The sequence below is a fragment of the Callospermophilus lateralis genome, chromosome 7, assembly GCF_048772815.1.
Source record: "Callospermophilus lateralis isolate mCalLat2 chromosome 7, mCalLat2.hap1, whole genome shotgun sequence".
In the NCBI taxonomy this organism is placed as follows: Eukaryota; Metazoa; Chordata; class Mammalia; order Rodentia; family Sciuridae; genus Callospermophilus; species Callospermophilus lateralis.
Window position 1 is genome coordinate 16,050,608 of NC_135311.1, and position 20,710 is coordinate 16,071,317.

The following is a 20,710-nucleotide window of genomic DNA, read 5'->3' on the forward strand; positions in this document are numbered from 1 at the left end:
AAAAGTTCCAATTATCCAATTTTCCAAGAACAACTTAGATAAAGAATATCAAATATTCTGAACACTATTTTTCACATTCCTAAGACTATAAAATAAGGTGTCCATATACATAAAAAATTCACTTCAAACACATATAATACAAACCAATGAACTGCATTAGAAATCCATAAGCATTTAAACATTTAACACACAAGAATACATTAAAAATCTGTAAGTGAAAAACACTGCAAATAAGAATAACTTAGGACAATGGGGTCACCTCTTGGTGTACAGTACTGGATTTACAATAACAAGGGCAGTAAAAATGGACACTGAGGTCACTTTATGTAAGCCGATGATCCTTCGGAGGACATCAGATACTGCTTTTCATAAACGTTTTTAGGTTTGGGCTTTGTAATAAATAGGTAATAAATATCTGCAGGCCATCGTACACTGAGAGCTTATCTTTCTCCATTGGAAAGTCTTTCTCCAGAGTCATAATGTCTCAAAGGCAGCCCATTGGGCGGGGAGTTGGGATTCTGCAGGAAGTCCATTTGTCCCGACCAGCAGGACACATCAATGTGGGCAGCGAACCTAGATGGGGAGGAATGAAGGGACAAGAGACACAAAAGGAGACAGCAAGACAGTAGTTCTGATCAAGCTGCAAACTTTTATTGTTCACACAGGGGTATTTATGGGCTGGGGATGGGGAAGCTGTCTTATCGGCAGTTGCTAGAAGTCTTCATACGGTGAGATAACGCAGGATGCTTCAGGAAGACAAATGGCCATAGGCTGTCTCATAGAGATAGATGGCTGCAGGGGTGTCTCAGGCAAGATGTCTCCCAGGGGCTGCTTCTTGTAACTGTCAGGCTATTCTTTGAAGGAGAACTCCCTTTTGGTCCCTGGCACTGTCAGGCTATTCTTTGAAGGAGAACTCCCTTTTGGTCCCTGGCATCCATTAACAAGGTAATCTTATCATCTATGTGCTCCTGGAGTTGGAGTATTCGCCGATCAATGTAGTCCACAAGTTTCTTTTCCATCAGTTCCATATTTTTAGAAAGAATCTTTTCCAAGTAGGAGCAAATAGGCAGTTCTTCCACTGCAACACCAACAATGCCCTCACGGGGCTTGGAGATGTTTTCCTGCCACTTGGTGTTATGTCCCACGAGAAGATGGTTAACTTGAGTGCACAGATTTTGGAGAAAGGGCAGCAACTCAGAGTTGGGCAGTGAGCCGTCACTCGCTTTCTTTGGTAAGAAAGAAGATACTGCAGTTTTAAGAAGAATGAGGGAATGGTTTTGTGGCACAGTTTTACACCTGTCGAGGCTGGTGGTATTTCCTTCCCCAGGTGGCCTGGTGCTTTTATCGATGAAAGCCTGTAAGGGTTCAGTCCTGTTTGCAGATGTCAATCCAGTTCTAAAAGGGAAAGGTGTGGAGGATGACTTGTCCAAGGCTCCTGAAGTGGACGATGGCTGGAGTGCAATCATATGCTTGTGCCCGGTAGTTCCCCAAACTGACTGAAGCTGCTCTCCAATGGGAATACAATTCTGCTGTTGAAACCTAACCATGTTCATTAGCTGCTGAGCTCCGGGTGATAACTTTGACCCCGTGGACTCCATTATGGTTTGGACCTTGTCAAGGTGTATCCTTGATCCTAGAGCAGGAGAGCTTGGCGAAGAATTTCCTGAAACTGGTTTCATGTGTACCACAACCTTACTGATGAACACACACTGTTTTTCACCAAAGGACAGCAACTTTATTTTACAAGCATATGTGGAAGTTTCCAATTTTAGATGTTTTTTGTAGAAAATAACATTTTCCTGTTCACTGCCCTCCGGGACGGTGCGGGCGCCCTGGCCCCGGCCGGTGCCACAATACTCCTCTCCCACGTACACCTCCATGTTCCTCGCCGAGCTCAGGACGCCCACCGCGAGGATCTCTTCCCCGGCCCCGGGGTCGCACCGCAGGTCGAGGAAGCAGGGCGTCCTGCCCCGGGGGCCCAGCACCGCGCTCAGGCTCACCAGAGGCTGGCAGGCGGCGCCAGCAGCTCCTCCCAGTCGAAGTCCTGGGCGCCTACGCCAGCCCGGGTGAGGAGGAGGCTCCGGGACAGGACCCCGTTCGCGGCATCCCAGGAAGAGGCCAGCGTCCAGCGGCCGGTCATTCCCGAGTCCTCGGCCCCGGTCTCCATCCCGCCGCCTCCGGCCGCAGCCAGCCGGCACTCATGCCTTGAAGCTGAAAAAGTTTATCACACACGGGCTGGGGATGTAGCTCAAGCGGTAGCGCGCTCGCCTGGCATGCGTGCGGCCCGGGTTTGAACCTCAGCACCACATACAAATAAAGATGTTGTGTCTGCCGAAAACTAAAAAATAAATATTGAAAAATTCTCTCTCTCTCTCCTCACTCTCTCTTTAAAAAAAAAAAAAAAGTTTATCACACAGAAGCCAAGAACACAAAGACTTTCTATATCAATAATAAGAAAGGGAATTAGATAGATGGTGGGTAAGTAGTGCAAACAAACTTTTAACAGAGCAAAGTTTTATAGCAAATAGTGTGATGAGGCTATAATGATGACTTATAAAATTCAAAATAACCAGAGAAGAGTTTGCAGGTTTCCAACATAAAAATGATAACAAATTGAGAAGATGGAAATTCCCCTGATTTGATCAAAGCACAATCTACACACATCTTGGATTATAATGCTAGGTCTCATATCTAAGTACAAAGAGCAGATTCCAATTAAAAATCAAAATAAAGAATCAACACTTTGATGTTTTAACTTAGTTTCTACAGATTTTTAAATGATATCTCATGTTCATAAATATTTTATATTTCTGCTTTCTCTTTTATCTTGGGTTATATATAGAGATCTATATGTACTACAAAACCATTTGGTCACACATGCATAATTTTGTGATAACTGTTATTTTTCAATATATGGCTGGAAATGATTTAAAATACATATTTACTACCATTTCAGACACTCAAGTTAAAGCACAAACATGCCTTGTATAGAAAAACTTCCATTGGTAGATCAACATCAAATTTTCTGTATCAAATTTATGCTTAGGTATCTGAACTGAAAAATTGCTTCCTTCTTTGAGATGATAATTGAGACTTTTTTGAAGGTCCTTCATTCAGGCTTTGCGCCGATGATTTCTTTAATGAGAACCTTACAATGAAATAACTTGGAATCCATTTTAACTGTGACTTTAGTTACCATACTGATTACAGTTGCCTTAGTAGAAAACCTTAGAATATATTCCTACTAATATTTGGTAGCTGGAATTGGCTCACTTATGATAGTTATTCTGGTGGTGATAAAAATGGGTATGTAAGAGGTATAGCTATACTGGGAATTCAAACACAGTCCTAAAGTGCCACCAAAGATCTTTCTACATACATTTTTAAAATGTTCTACCATTATGGAAAAATCTTGAGGTAGCCACAGAGATAGACCTTATTAAAATTAATAATGAATTACATATCCCAAGTCATATAAATGAGGAACTGTATTAATTAAAACACATTGGCCAATATATCTAGAAGTCATTATATGTCAGAAACACTTCCATATTTGGTACTTCATCTTCTTGCACACACAATACCTCTAGAATTCACAGAATAGGACTGCCCATATTTCATAGATGAGATTATCACAATTCACCATCAAGGATGACTCAAGGTAACACTTGAAATCAATGGAAGATAACAGAAATTCAAACAAATTGTCATAAAGTGGGTAATTCTCAATGTTGGCTCAGTTGATATATTAAAGATGTTAGGTCTGGTAATAAACCAGTATAAAGATTTCACCAAAATAATATATTATAGTTTAAAACTACTCCATTGAGATTAATTTCTTGAGAGAGATGGCATTCTCTGCAATTATGCAATCCTCCCATTTGAATTCACCAAAATTAGGCATTTTCAATATGCACTTGGGACTTCATTGAGGAGAGAAAGATGAAAAACCAATAAGACACTACTCCAGAAGACTTCAAGATAAGATTATAATGGAGAATTTTTTAAATAATATATAGTAGTTCTGAATGGGTAGGAAAGCTGATGTACAGTGGGAACTCAACAATTGTTATGCAATTCAGACCTGATTTGGTAATAATAGAAAAATTACACTTGGCAGGTGTCAGAAAACTTTTGAGTGTTGAGTTGGGAAAAGGGTGTGTTAGGGTGAATCCACACATTTTCTGATGGTAATAGGAGAGGCTGAGATTCATGATGGTGATATTATTTAAATAAAGACTTTTTCTTCATTGCCTCTGAAGATATATACTCTGTGATTCCTTGCCTAAAAGATGAAAAAGACCAACCAACGATATGATTTTTGTTTTTACCATAAGAAATGCATTTTTCTCTGAAAAACAATTTGGGATCTTGGTCAACTCCATCCTCCTTCTCTTCCACATCTCCACATTCCTCCTCTAGCACAGGCTCAAGACCACTGACCTGATCATAGGTTTCTTGGCCCTAATCCACATAGGGATGATGATAATTTTAGGGTACGTAGTTACAAGTGTCTTTGTGTCTCAGGATTTTGGGTATTACATCAAGTGTCAATCAGTTATCTACTTGCACAGGTTTCTGAGGGGCTTCTCCATTTGTGCCACCTGCCTGCTGAGTGTCCTCCAGGCCATCATCCTCAGCCCCAGAAGCTCCTGCTTGCCCAAGCTCAAACATAAATCCCACAGCAGACCCTGTGTGTCCTTGTTTTCCTATGGGCTTTCTGCATGTCCTTCAGTGCTCACTTCTCATTGTCTTCTACTGCCATTCCCAATGTGACCGCACATGGCCATGTATTTATTACTCAATCCTGCACAATTTTACCCATGAGTTACTTCATCAGGCATTTATTTTCTGTATTAGGTGTATTCCGGGATGTCTTTCTTATAGGACCCATGGCCCTCTCAAGTTCATACATGTTGGCTCTCTTGTGTAGACACCAGAGGAACTTCCAGCACCTTCAAAGCACCAGCCTTTCTCCAAAAGCATCCCCTGTACAGAGGGCCGCCTGGACCATCCTGTTACTCATGAGTTTCTTTGTGCTCATGTACTGTTTGGATAGCATTTTCTCCTCCTCAAGATCTATGTGGAAAGATGACCATGTTTGCTTTTATGTCCAGATGGTGGTGGCCAATGGCTATGCCACAGCCAGTCCTTTGATGCTAATCTGCACTGAAAAATGAATTATTAACTTCTTAAAATCATTTTGGTTAAGATAGCAAAAATTTAAGTACCGATGATAGATAAGTTTTCCAAATGTGCCAATACACTGGCTTCCAAACAATAAATCATGTCATACAACAGATACTCTCTGGATTATGTGAATATGGAGATATGCATTTTTTTGTTAAATCTGTTACAGACATGTGAATAACAAATGTGTCACAGAAATGTCAATGCTTTACCTCTTTGAGATAACACAAGGGTCCAACATATCTGCCTGGTGTCAGCAAAAAATTCTTATAAGGAAGGTGTTCATTAGCCACTATAAACACATGGAGAATGTATATCATGTTTTAGTAAGTGCTTTAAATGAGCTGTATTTTTCCCAACTAAATATGTCAATATTCACTGCCATGAATCACCACCAGAACCACCAATTGTTCTTTTACTAATGTGCTAAAAAGAATTTAATGTAGGGATTTAAGATATATATAAACCGGTTTTCATAATAGCATTATTAACAATAACCCATGATGGAAGCAACTCAGTGTCCAAAAGCATATGAAAGTATAAGCAAAACATGGCCTCAGCATATTATGGGATATTATTCTTCTTGAGCAAGAACAACGAAAATTGCATGAGACAGTAATTCACAAACCTTTAATGTGGAAGGTAGAACTGAGCTTAGAAACACATACAGACAGAAAATAGATTCGCAGTTACCAGGACCTGAGGAAAGGTGTCATTGAGGATTTCTTATTTGATAGCAGGGAAGGGACGGATGGAAAGATTTCAGTGAAAGACACCAAGAACAGAATACAAAATCAGTTGGAGTACTTCTATTGAACAGTAGGGTTCATTAAAACAACCTTATGTCTGTTTCAAAATAAAATTCACAATACGTAAAGACAATTAACAGCTGAAGAGGTGAAAACATTTATTACTATGATTTGATTATTACAACTTATGTACATGTACTGAATTACCACATTGTCCCACATAAAAATGCATAAATATATATCTTTAAAAATAGTTTTTGGTAACTTTATTACAGCTATAAAAAACTCACTGAAATATAAATAATTTTATATCTCATGATTCTAAAGATGCCAAAATATGATTTGTATAATTTTCTAACAGAAAATTTTTTAATGCATCTTCTGGGGGAAAAGCAGTTTTTTATCCTTAATAAATTTGCCATCTGATCCAGCAATCACACTTACAGATTGTACCCACATTATTTGTAAACTTATGCCCACAGAAATGGGGTATGTTGCTGATGACTTGGTCTTTGTTCCTAATGACAATTGAATTAAGAAGACATGGTTTTGAGGAAAAGGAAAAGCAGGTATATTATTGCTTTTGTAAACAAGAAGATTCACAGTGTACTACAGTTCCAGAGGCTGTAATTCTGCTCATTACCGGGAACAAGTTTTTGTTGTTGTTATTTTATTTTGTTTTGTTTTGCTTTGTTGTTTTTTATACTGGTGATTGCACTCAGGGCCTCTCAACACTGAGCCCCATCCCAAACCAATTTTGTGTTTTTATTTAGAGACAAAGTCTCACTGAGTTGCACAGCACCTTGCTTTTTCTGAGTCTGGATTTGAACTCAAGATACTCATGCCTCAGCCTCCAAGACCCTGGGATTATAGGCATGAGCCACAGTGCCTGGTAGAACAGGCAAGTTTGTTGTTGTTGTTTGTTTGTTTTTGTAGAAGCTATTCAAAAACTGCCTGCCAGATATTCCCTGTAGGAGGACAGCGATCTCCTTGGTAATTTGGGAGACAGCCATTCCTTAGATCTTCAGGTGCCATTCCTGAAGGCTGAGTGACTTGGTTCCTGTGGTGGGTGTGAGCTCAAGGCTGTCTGGGTCTAGGAGGGGAAAAGAAAACTTTGTTCCGAGCCCCTAAAATAAGGAGGGGGAAAGGGAGATGAGGAAAAGAAAACATTTCCATTTAAAAAAGGCTTAGTGGCAGATCAGTAAGGGCTCTATTCAAGCCTGAGGCAGACCACTACTATATATGTAACTATTGACAGCAGCTTTATTCACTAACACCAAAAATTGGAAGGAATACAGACATTCTTTTGCAGATTAGTGGAGAAGCAAATGTATTTTCCAAGAAATATTTATTCAACAAAAAAAGAGTAGCCTATTGATAGCTCAACAATAAAAATGAAACTTAAATGCAGTTTACTGAGTAAAATAAGCCAGGATGCAAAGGGTACTTCTTTTATGCCATTTAAATGAACCTCCTGAGAAGGAGAAAATATAGAATAGACTTGGGGCTACTGATTTTCAGGGGTAGACAAAAGTGTAGCCCTTTAATAAAAAGTGGATGTGGCCTGGCATCCTGTGCCTGCAGCCAGCTTCTCAGGAGCCTGAGGCAGGACAGCATAAGACCACAAGAGTGAGACCAGGGTGGGAATCACAGCCAAGATTCTGTGTTAAAAAAAAAAACCCAGAGACAATAAGAACAACCAGCAGCAATAACAACAACAAAGTACTGAGGCCACTTTCAAGGTGAAAGAACTTTTTTGCACTATGCTGGAATTACACATAAATGGATGCCTGCCATTTTTTAAAATAATGGAATTCATTTTACAAAAAAAAAAAAAAAAAAAAAAAACCTGACCTCTAATGTGGGAAAAGAAAAATAAAAATTTTAAAATGGAATTGATCTGAGGAACTCTGATAAGTGCTGTTTGAGCTGGAAACTATAAGACCATAGATAACATCTGAGATAATGTATACCAACACTGTGCTCTAATAGGAAGCTTGTTACAGAAGCATTGATTAAGAATTCATAAACAGCTCTTAGAATAAAACAAATATGTATACAGTGGTTAGTGGACATGGGGCTGTGTACTCTTAAGTCTAGACTGAGACCTGCTGCCCTGCATCATGGTCAGAGACATCAACATGAACTTGTGTAGCTTGATAATGATACATGTGAATAAATCCAGAAACAATGAAGCAAGTGTCTAAATGTTACAGTTAGTATATACACAGACATGGCACCCAGTTCTTGTTAAGGTAGTCCAGAGTAGTGACACATAGTGTCCAGGTCTTTGTTTCTGTTACAAAACAGAACTAGTGAATGGTGTCAGTAGGAAGAAGAGGAAGTGTAGGTCCACACCCCACAAAAAACAATGACATTATAACTTATAGACTAAGATTCTTTCATGAGAAATCCAGAATCCAGTTAAGTTTCCATACCATGGAAGAACACAAACCAGAAAATATTTCTGATTCCTGTGATTAGAACCAATGAGGACTGAGTTCTCTTTCCTCTAAGAAAATGTCAGCAAAATAGAAAAAAACTTGATGAAATTTTACCTAACCACACTGGAACAAAAAGAGAGATGCAAATCAACTGAAATCAGAAATAAAAATTAAGACATCACCACCAGGTTTACAGAAATAAAAAGCGTAATCAATGAGGGAAGACTGAGAAATATTGCATGCAACAAATTAGTTAACTGGGAAAAAATCAAAAGGAGATGATTTGAGGTGCAGAGGTTGAATGGCAGAATTGATCCTTGTCCAATCTGCCATCTTTGTTTATATCAATAGATTTTATTAGGTCATTGGCATCTGTAGTACAGTATTCTTCCTGTGTCATTAGGCAGGTTAAAGAGTTAGCAACACCATGCAGCCTATTCCTCAGATATATACTATAGTTGCAATGTGCTATGTCAGGAGTTTTGTGTAGCTCTAAAGAAAGACCATTGTTTAAAGTTACTGTTATGTGGACAGTTCAGGCATAGTGGAGCTTTGTAAATCATTGTGGTTGTCTAACAAGAGAGTTTCTGTATTCCTAGGAGCTTTATGTCTGAGATAAAGGGCAAGGCTGATTTTTAGAAGATACGAAAAAATGAGTCATAAAATGGAGTGCACATTTGTAATTCCAGCCACTCAGGAGGGTGAAGATAAAGAATGATAGATTATCTCTTTGATATTCCTTGATTAATTTCCTGTGGATGTAACTCAGTGATGAAGTACCTCTGGGATTAATCCCCATTAATTTCTAAAATATAAAAAGATATGAAAACTTTGAATATGTAAGAATTGAAGAGATCAAATAAATTTTCAAAAAGTTCCCAAGAGAGTCCATTATTTTGTGGGCTTACTGGTGAAGCCTATTAAACTTTTGAAAAATTAATACAAATGCTTATCAATCTTTTCCAAAACATAAAAGAGTAGGGCATATTTCCTGATTTATTCCATAAATCTATATTTTTCTGATACCAAAGACATTGGTAACATTATTATATATTTGTCAAAACCCATAGAATATTCAAAACCAAGACTAAGATAAACTATTGACTTTGAGGGATAAAAATGTGCCAAAAAGAATTTGTCTTATGAATGCAAGGTGGTACAACATAAAAAAAAATCAGTAAATGTAATACATCATATTAACACAGAAAATAAAAATTTCAATGATAATTTCAGTTGATATGAAAAAGGCATTTGACAAAATGGAAGACTCGTTATTTTTTTTTCTTAAGAATTACAAAAACTAGGTAACGAAGGGAACTTTCTCAAAAAGATAAAGCAGGTTTATGAAAAACCTACAGCTAACATTATTCTAAATAGGGAAATACTAAAACTGTTTGCTCTCATATCCAGAACAGGAGAGGTATTCCCTTTTTTACCTCTGCTGTTCAACAGTGTACTGATAATTTTAGATAGATCAATTAGGCAAAAAATAAAGAAAGAAAAAGGAGACATTGAAGTCAGATAGGGAGAAGTAAAACTATCCCTGTTTGCAATAATATGATTCCATAGATAGAAAATGCCAAAGAATCTGAGATAAAAAATACCAGTGCCAAAGGCCAGGTGCGGCAGCACGTGACTGTAATCCCAGCAGCTCATGAGGCTGAGTCAGGAGGATCACAAGTTCAAAGCCAGCCTCAGCAATTTAGTGAGCAACTGAGAAACTCAGTGAGATCCTGTCTGTAATGAAAAATACAAAATAGGGATGTGGCTCAGTAATTGAGTGCCCCTGAGTTGAATCCCTGGTACTTCCCCCCAAAAAAATATATCACTGCCAAACCCAATATAATGAATTTAGCAAAATTACAGATTATGAGATTAATACTCAAAAAATGATCTGCTTTATCTGCCACTAATGAAGAATTTAATATAAAAATAATTTCACTTATATTTGCATATAAAAATAAAATGCATAAAAATTTAACCAAATAGAAAGTCTTAGACTTCAAAAAATATAAATCATTGATTAAAAATTAAAACATTTCAACATATATAAGAAGATATCCCATGTTCATAAGTTGAAGTAGTTAATTTTGCCAAGAGGGGAATGCTAAACAAAATAATCTGCAGAGGGCTCGGTCTGGGTCTGGGGCTCAGTGGTAGTGCACTTGTCTGGCATGTGTGAGGCACTGGGTTCAATTATCAGCACCACATATAAATAAATAAAATAAAGTCTATCAACAAAATATATATATATATGTATATATACATATATATGTATGCATATATATACATAGATATATACAACTAATTATGTATGTGTTTATATATATATATATATATATATATATATATATATATATATAATAATTTACAGATCCAATGTGATCTCTATCAAAATCCCAATTGTACTTTTTTTCTTTTTTTCAGAAATGACAAAGCTGATCATTAAATTCAAAACAAATGGCAAAGGGCCACAAATACCACAAATAAAATGTTTTTGAAAGAAAGTCAGAGAACTCATACTTCCTGATCTCGAAACTTACTATAAAGTTATAGTAATCAAAACAATATGGTACTTGCAGAAGGACACACAGACACACCAATGGAAATGGGACATAACCCAAACATAAACCCATGCATCTGTGGCCAATTGCTGAGCCTCCTCCAAGCCATTACCCTCAGCCCCAGAAGTTCCTGCTTTGCAAATTTCCAACATAAGTCCCCACATCAGAGCCTATGTTCCCTGGTTTTCCTGTGGGTTTTCTGCATGTCTTGAGTGCTCACTTCTCAATCTCTACTGTTGACAACTCCACAGTAAACATGCATGGTCTTATATTTATTATTCAACCTGTACAATTTTACTCATGAGTTGCTTGCTCAGGCATTTATATTTTTTACATTGGGCATATTCAGTGACATGTCTTTTATAGGGATCATGACTCTCAAGTGTGGATACATGGTGACCCTCTTGTGCAGGCATAAAAGGCAGTACCAACACCTTCAGCATAATAATCTGTCTTCAGCTGCATCCCCTGAACAAAGAGCCACCCTGACCATTCTGCTGCTCATGGGTTTCTTTTTGTTCATGTACTGTTTGGACTGCATGGTCTCCTCCTCAAGAATTCTACATAACAATGACCCAATTGGTCATGGTATCCAGGTCATTGTGGCCATGTGGCTATGCCACAATCAGTCCTATATTGGTGATCAGTACTGAGAAACAATTTATGAACTCTTTGAAATCATTATGGAGGAGTATACTAAGTGTTTAACTTTGAGTGATGGACTGGTTGTGTTAATGAGACTTTGAACAGATTTATAATTATGAAAAATTGTATGTGCATTCTAGGTTAAAGAAATTAATACTTGGTTTTATAGTTTTTTAAAATAAATTGATTTACTTTGATACACAAAGATGGAAAATATGTAATAGATAATTTAGTCATTTACCTATAAGATGGCACAAAATTGCTACATTTCTGCTTGATTTCAGCAAGGGACACCTGAGAGGTTGTTCTCAAATTCATAGCTTGGGTTAACCCATTCTGGTATATGCATAAAAGTGTACAATACTTTTATAAGTTAATAGTCTCAGTGATCCATATCTTGCCTAATAAAATATGGTAACATTTATCACCATAAATTAACATATGATCCATTAACTGTACTTCTCCGCGTACAGCAGAAAAAAAATGAAAATATGATTTGTATACCTATGCTCATAGTAGCATCATTTACAATAGCCAATGTTAAAAACAACACAATGTGCATAAGTAGATGAATCTAGAATCAAAATCTGGCCTGGAATTTATTGGCTTTCAATAGCAAAAAAAATCATGGCACACCATTCACTACCGAAGAAACTTCAAGACCCTGTATCAAGTAAAATGTGTTGCAAAAGAAAAAATATTGTCATAATCTACTTTGAGAAGGTAGAGTTAGATTCTTCTCATTTATAGTGTCAGAAGACAGACTGGCAGGTTTCAAGGATTCAGAAAAAAAGACAATGGTGAATTTGTTTTATTAGATAGAGTTAGATTTTGAAAGAAAAAAAGGCACTGGGAATGGCTGATGGTTACAATTCCATAATAAAATGAATGCACTAATTGTTGAAAGTATTACTCATATGTAGGGGCTGGGGATATGGCTCAAGTGAGTAGCACTCTCACCTGGCATGTGTGAGGCACTTGGTTCAATCCTCAGCACCACATAAAAATAAAATAAAGATATTGTGTCTGCCTAAACCTAAAAAATAAATATTTTTTTAAAAAATATTACTCATATGTCATATCTACTTTCCATAATAAAATATAAATTAAGAAAGAGACTTCAGATGTTGCTCAGTGGTAAAGCATCCTCGTATTCAATTCCAAGTACTAAATTTTCAAAATGTCAAAAAATATATTAAGCATGAAAAATAGTCAAATGCATAGAAATAAACTTAACAAAGGAAGTGGAAGACAAACACTGAAAACTATATTATATTATGTTGAGATAAATTAAAGCAGTTACAAATAATTGGGAAAACATCTCATGTTTATGGATTGATAGAAACAGTAAGTTAAAATATCCATATTACTCACAGCAGTCTACAGATTCAATAAAATTCTCATCAGAATTCCAGTAGGATAATTTACAGAAATAGAAAAACAATACTTATCTCTATATAAAGCTAAAATCACCCAACTAGTATTTGAATGTGTCCTCTCCACATTTAAGGCATTGCCAATATAATAGTATTAGGAGGTGAGTCTTCTAAGAAGTGATCAGGCCATGCAGGCTTCAATAGAACAAAGCAGAAGGCATTGCACTTCCTGGCTGCAACATGTATTCCATGCATATATTAAATAAAACATTGTGATTCTGGAATAAGAATAAACGTTAAGACTAATGAAACAGAAGGAAAAATGCAGAAATGTGTTCATACATACACAACCACTCTTTCACATGATGCAAGAATGTATAATGGGAAAGTTAAGCCCTTTACACTTCCTTTAGTCTACTCAACAGACAGTACCGGGGAAACTTTATATCCACATACAGAAGAAATTAAAATTTTATCTAGCATCATTCTAAGCAACAAATTCAGAACAGATTAAAGATTGAAATGTGGCACCTGAATCTACAACACTCCTAGAAGAAAATATAGTAGATATATTTACCAATCTCTCTTTATCCTTTTACCCCCAATGTGTTAGATATACCAATTACTCTGATTTTATAATCACAGAATATATCCATGTATCAAAATATTACACTGCACACCATAAATAGTTGTCAATATTATCTGTCAATCCAAAATTTATTTATTTTTAATATTACATTCATATATTTGTTTATTTAGTCCTGGGGCTCAAACCAAGGGTTATGCACATCCTAGGCAATCCCTATATCACTGATACACCCTCAACTCAATCTAATTTTTTTTTAATCTAAGAAAAAGTTTTAAAATAAACAAAAGAACTATGATGGTATACTTATAATCCCAGTGACTTCGGAATCTGTGGCAGGATGTTCAAGACCAGCCTCAGCAACTTAGCAAGACCCTGCCTCAAAATAAGGATTAAAAAAGACTGGGGTGTGGGACTGGGGTTGTGGCTCAGTGGTATGGTACAGTGCTCACCTAGCATATGTAGGGTGCTGGGTTCAATCCTCATTACCACATAAAAGTGAAATAAATGTATTGTGTATAAATACAACTAAAAAAAACCCTAGTTGTTTTTTTTTAATAAGACTGGAGATGTGGCTCAGTGATACAGTAATCCTGGGATAAATCCTGGTACTGCAAATGATAATAATTTTATATATATATATATATATATATATATATATATATATAAAAAATAACAATAATAATACATTCAGAATACATAGGAAGTTCCTAGAACTTAATGACAGTAACCTAATAACTTATTTGAAAATGGGCAAAGACAGATAGCAGATGATCCATGGCAATCATTAGGCATGTGACCTTGAGAAAAGTACTTCATTTCCCTATTCTCAGTTTTCTCATTTTTATGATGTAACCAGAGTAATTAACCTAAGTATTACCTATTGTTATATATTTATTGTTATTATCTAGATTAAATGCATTCATATGTGTAAAATGCTAAAAAAGTAAGTACCTATGTAATAAATTTATTGTGTTAACATCTAGATTAAATGCATTCATATGTGTAAAATGCTAAAAAAAAAAAAAAAAAAAGCTAAGTGCTTTTTAAATACTAATTATTCTCCTGTTGATTCTCAAATTCTCAAAAGCCTACCTTGTATGTCAGGGTCAGCTGAAGAGATCACAGACAGAGCCAAATCACAACCCTAAGGTAGTGGATTCAGCCACATGGGGTAGTGCACACCTGTAAATCCATCACTTCTGGAGGCTAAGACAGGAGGATTCCCAGTTAGAAGCCACACTGAGCAACTTTTTGAGACTCTGTTTAAAATGAAAAGTAATTGGTTGGGAATGTAATTCAATGGTTAAGTGTCCCTGGGTTCAATCCCCAGTACCAAACAAAAACATACACACACACACACACACACACACACACACACACACACACTAGCTTTGGCTATGCTCTTCTTCTCAAGAGAAAAGCTCATGGTTTATCAGTAGATCCAGTGTTGAGAAAGGTGCTCTTGTAATCCACTCCTTTTTTACCTTAGTGTTTACTTTTGTGCCTTAAATAAGAATTTGTTCTTGTCTACATTTTTTTTTATATTTTCCTTTGCTTTCCCCTGACTGGGGATCTCAGAAATAAGTAATGAAGGAATGAACACATGAATAAATTAGCTTTTTTCCGTAAAAATGTGGGCAAAAAACCTGATTAGATATTTATCACAAAGAAGGCATATAAATGGCCCAAATAGTAATAAAATGCTATCAATTACTCATCAAGGAAATGTAAAACAAAACTAAAAGTAATATATCATAACCCTTATTTAATCATTGCATATCATCTTCACAAATTTCAAACTTATCTTCTACCCAATAAATACAATTGTAATTTGTCAATAAACCAATAAATAAAACCCACTATGTGACATCATTTCATACTTGTTATGCTAACTATGAACAGAAAACAAAGAAAAAAACTAAAGATGATGACTGTTGAGAAAATGGTAGATAAATTGTGATCTTTTTATATTATTGGCAGGGATATAAAATGGTACAGCATGTACAAAAATCAGTATGAAACTGGCATTAAAAAATAAAGTGGGCCCCAGCATGGTGGTACACACTTGTAATACTAGCAACTAAGGAGAATGAGGCAGAATGATTGCAAGTTGGAGGCCAGCCTCAGTAACTTAGAGAGACCCTAAGCATCTTAATGAGATGCCATTTCAAAATAAAAACTAAACGGGGCTAGAAATGTGGCTCAGTGGTTAAGTGCCCCTGGTTTCAATCCTTGGTACTAAAAAAACATTAAAAGTAGAATTAACATGTTCCTGCAATCCACCTGCTCAGCGTATGTACAAGTAAACTAAAATCAGTATCCCTATGGGACATTAGAATTCCCTATTTAAGACAGATTAACAAGAGCCAAAATACCCAAATACCTTATGTCCACAGACAGACAGTGGTTAAATAACTCTTTATATTTGGACTTTCAGATAGTTAAGGAAGACATGGTATGTCATTTGTTATGTATAGTGAAGGAAATCTAGAGGATAATTATTTGTTGTCTTAAAAGGCACTCCGTTATGCCAGGTTAGTTTGTAACTTCTCGCTCATCTTCTATTTGTATCTGTGTTGATCATCGAGGTTGGCTTAAGTCAGGTCCAGATGTGCCTGGAGTCAGACAGAGACTTGCGCTGGGATAACCACCCACCCAGGCTAGAGTTCCACTTCTAGGATCCTCTCTCCTCTGGATTCCCTTCTATAGTTTCTGGTGTCAAAGGTCCTAACACCTGTTTTGTCTGGTCAGGAGGAAATGGTTTCTATTACCACTGTCAGGCCACTTCATGGGAAAGATAAAAGTGCATAACAGGAAATAAATGGGAAATAAACCCACTCAGGATAACTCTCTCAGATTTTGACACCAGAGAGTCTTTAAAAAAGTCTAAATATCCAATATCTAAATATTTAATATCTATGTTTATTACACATGTGGTTATAAAATATTTGAAATGGTATTGATCATGTTTTCTTCTCAACAACATCTACAGAACATAGGCTTTGAGTGTTCTATAATGTAAAATTCTCCACCCATAAATAGCTAATTAAAATCCAGGTAATTCTTGAGACTAAATTTTCATTTCCTTTTTTCCTGCTTTGAATCAGTAACATCAGATATTTGAGTCATGTGTAAGTTAAACTTGAAATCCCAGTGAGCTTTAAGGAAAACTTTTATTGACATTGTATCCAAGCTATATCCTCTGTCACCTGTCACTCACCCTACTCTCGTCTTTAATCTCCTACTTAAACTTGCCTGCCACTTCCTATGGCCCATCTGCTGTTTATCTAATCAGCTGTAGAAAATTATGTGAACTGTCCCACTCCACCAGATATCTGTCCCAACCAAAATGTGAATATCTGGTATCTGGGCTATCATAGGGGAACACAGATTTCCATTTGCTTTATAATGTAGTTTTAAATAATTCTTTATATTTTGACTTTCAGATTATACCTATTCTTGTAAATATTTCTAAATATTTAAATTAATATTTACCTTAATTTATCCAGAAGTTAGAACACGAGTCCTTCATACTAACTATCCTGCCCTACAATATGCAGAAAAAAATATTCACATCACTCATGTTAAGAAATAAGATTCTCAGACACATGTGACATAGATAATAGATTGTTAAAAAAGTGTTTTTGAGAAATTCTGATTTTTGTCTGTGTGCATTCTATGTTACTATTAATATTCTGCTATAAAAATAAGAATTCAAAAATTATTTTATTATTTTTAGATGTAAATACCAATATTCAGCATTGAAATCTGTTAAAAAGATATAGCATGCTATTAAAAAGGTTTAGCAATGATTGGAACTATAATATTCTGGTATTCAAAGAATATATAAAATAGTTAAAAAATGATTTGGGGGCATACTGGGAATTGAACACAGGGGCACTCAACCACTGAGCCACATCCCCAGACATTGTTATTTTTTATGTAGAGACAAGGTCTTGGTAAGTTGCTTAGCACCTTGCTTTTGCTGAGGCTGGCTTTGAACACACAATCCTCCTGCCTCAGGTTCCTGAGTCACTTGGATTGCAGGTATGCATCCCTACACCTGGATAGCTTAACTTTTTTCTTTAATATGATCTACCTGTAATTCCAGTAACTCATCAGGCTCAGGCATGAGGCTCACAAGTTGAAAGGAAGCCTCAACAAATTAGTGAGGCCCTAAGAAACTCAGTAAGATCTTATCTCTATAAAGAAAATAATTTGAACAAGGTTTGGGGATGTGGCTCAATGATTAAGCACCCATATGATCTATAGCTTTTTATAGCAGCTTATAGATTTTGCAAGAATATAGATAATTAAATTTCTTATCCTGTATCATTTTATGCTACCATTATTATTAAATTATATCTAGAGTAAAAAGATAGTCATAATTTTACTTTATGAAACTTTTAAGTTTTTTCAAACTTTATACATTACCACAGTTTGAACATCAATTATTACAATGTTACTTACATTCTATGAACACCTATAGACATACTGTATAAGTATTTAATTAATTATTATAGTCACCAAGTTATTTGTCAAGGTATTAGGATCTCTCCATTTCAATTTGTTTTGAATAGGTTTCTTGAGGTATAACTCAAATAAACTGTGCCTATTATGACATACAAATTAACAAATATATAAAACATGTAAAAGTATAATCACAATAATCCTCCAAATATTTTTGGTGAATCCTTCCAGTGCATTCTCCCTGCTCTTCTTGGCCTCTTGAGCTATCCCCAGGACTGGTCCACATCCCAGTTTTGCTAGGGTAGTAGGACAGGTTGCTGAGAAACTAAAGAAAATGTAAGACATGTGTCTACTGAAATATGCTCATGGGGATGTTCATGGCTGAAGGGCTGGATAAGCAGTGCTTCTATCTGTCAGGGTACTTCACCTGCAAGTCAACTGGTGAGCACCTCATGAGCAGAATTTACACTCCACACTAGAAAAAATAAGTATTTTATAGGTCGGTGCATTAGTCAGTGTTCTCTAGAGGAACAGAATCAACAGGAAGTATACTTATAAAAGTGGGGCTTATTAGGTTGGCTCATGCAACCAAAAACTATAAGTAGTCCACAATGGCTGTCTGCAGGCTGGAGAGCTAGAGGAACCAGTAGCTGTGTAGTCTAAGAAGCTGAAGCTTCAGAACAAGAGGGATCAATAGTGCTACTATTGATCTGAGATAGTAGGGGGCTTCTCTGAGACTGGAGGCTTCTGGAGAATTTGCTTTGAAAGAGTGAAGAAGGGAGAGTTTCATATCCTCTGATGATAACAGGAGCATTAAGAAACTACTCAAGAAAAATTGAGCTTGTATCTGCTACTTCTTCTGGGATCAGTTGGTCTGTTCCACTGGGACAAGTAATTCTGGGATCAGTAATTCTGGTCATATGTACAAGAAAGTTGTTTCTGCAGGTAACACTAGTTTTCTCTGCCTTCCAGTATGCATGGGAGCCAGCCAGTGTCTTTCAAGATGATATATCTGGATATTTCACAACAGGTTCATTTTCATCATTCCCTTGACTTGGGGATGTCCCTTTGGGGGACATGGTGTTTTAATGTCTTCCTATTTTTTCAATATGGGCATCCAAGAAAATACAGAGGTGTGCTTATTCTTTACAGTCTGATACTGGGTGAGAACATCAGTTCTTATGGGTATGATTCGAATTACACGATTGCATTTTTTTCAGAGAGTGATAGTGTTTTAAAACTCTGATTCACTTGTCAGCTACTTACATAAAAATACATGCATAAGAGACATATGAGAACATCATAAATTTCAGTGACTTAACAGAAAGTGAAAATATTTACTTATATTGAAACAAAAAAAGCCATTACTGAATAATTAAGCATCTGCCATCCTTACCCCACAGGGATGTTAAGAGCATCATCATTTGTTTCTTGGTGCTGATTAGCACCAAAGGACTCAGTGTGGCATAGCCGTTGCCCGCCAGCATCTGGACACAATAACGAACCGGATCATTGTTCCATGACATTGCAGAAGAGGAGGAGACAGCAAAGTCCAAAAAGTACATGACCACAAAAAGACCCATGAGCAGCAGGATGGTCCTGGTGGCCCTCTGTTCTGGGGATGCTTTTGGAGACAGGCTGGTATTGTGAAGGTGCTGGCACTGCCTCTTATGCCTGCACAAGAGGGTCACCATGTACCCACTGGAGAGGGCCATGAGTCCTATAAGGAAGACATCCTGGAAGGTCACAAGGGAGAAATACATATACCTGAACAAGTAATTTGTAGACAAAAGAGAGCAAGACTTAGTAACAAACATGAGACTGTGTGTGGTGACATTGTGAGTGGCAACAATAGAGATCAAGAAGCGACCACTGCTGAGCATATTAAAGACCCACAAGAAGGAAAAGCAGCAGAGGCTCTGAGGTGAGGAGTTACACTTGAACTTTGTCAAGCAGCAGCTTCTGGGGCTGAGGGTGACAGCCTGGAGGACACTCAGCAGGCAGGTGGTACAAAAGGACAGGCCCCTCATCAGCCTGTACAAGTAAATAACTGACTTACATATTATGTCATCCCTTAAACCTGAGACCCCAAAGTGTCTGCAGTTATGAACCCCACGGTCAGCAGCATCACTAGGTGGACAAGAGCTAAGTGACCAATGGTCAGGTCAGTGGGCTTGGGCCTGTGCTGGAGAGGAAATGTGGGGATGCGGGAGAGAAGCAGAGCAGTGTTGGCTATGATCCCAACGCTGATTTCACAGAAAAACACGGTGCTCAGGTGAGGAAAGCTGGGAGCTTCACTCTTCCTAGTCATCCTCATGAAGAAGCAGCAGTTGGTGAGAATCTGAGAGAAACATATTTACCATGAGTGTCACCATCCTCATCAATCCTTCCTACACTATGGTCATCAGCAAAATGTGTGGGTTCATCCTGAGGCAGTCTTTCTCCCTGCAGAACCCAAGTCAATCCCACATCCTCCTGAGGCTTCAGAACTCTCTCTCCCCTGCCCTCCAGGACAGACTCACAGCTGGATAGACACACACACTGCCGGACCCCACAGCATCTCCACACCACCATGTTAGACTTTTCAAATGTAAGCAGAATGACTCTTCCTCTCTACAAACCTGATAAAGTCCTCAGTTCAAAGTAATAGCTCTAAATATGGGATTGAATTTGAGTGACAAAA

The 20,710-nt window shown here is 37.0% G+C and overlaps 3 pseudogenes; 1 reads left to right on the forward strand and 2 right to left on the reverse strand.

Annotated features, from left to right (window-relative positions):
- Nucleotides 1-231: 231 nt before the first annotated feature.
- On the reverse strand, nt 232-2,167 carry LOC143404629 (ATPase PAAT-like; annotated as a pseudogene).
- A 2,147-nt stretch (nt 2,168-4,314) lies between these two features.
- LOC143404064 (vomeronasal type-1 receptor 90-like) lies at nt 4,315-5,216 on the forward strand (annotated as a pseudogene).
- Nucleotides 5,217-19,391: 14,175 nt separating this feature from the next.
- On the reverse strand, nt 19,392-20,338 carry LOC143404065 (vomeronasal type-1 receptor 90-like; annotated as a pseudogene).
- Between the last annotated feature and the right edge of the window lie 372 nt (nt 20,339-20,710).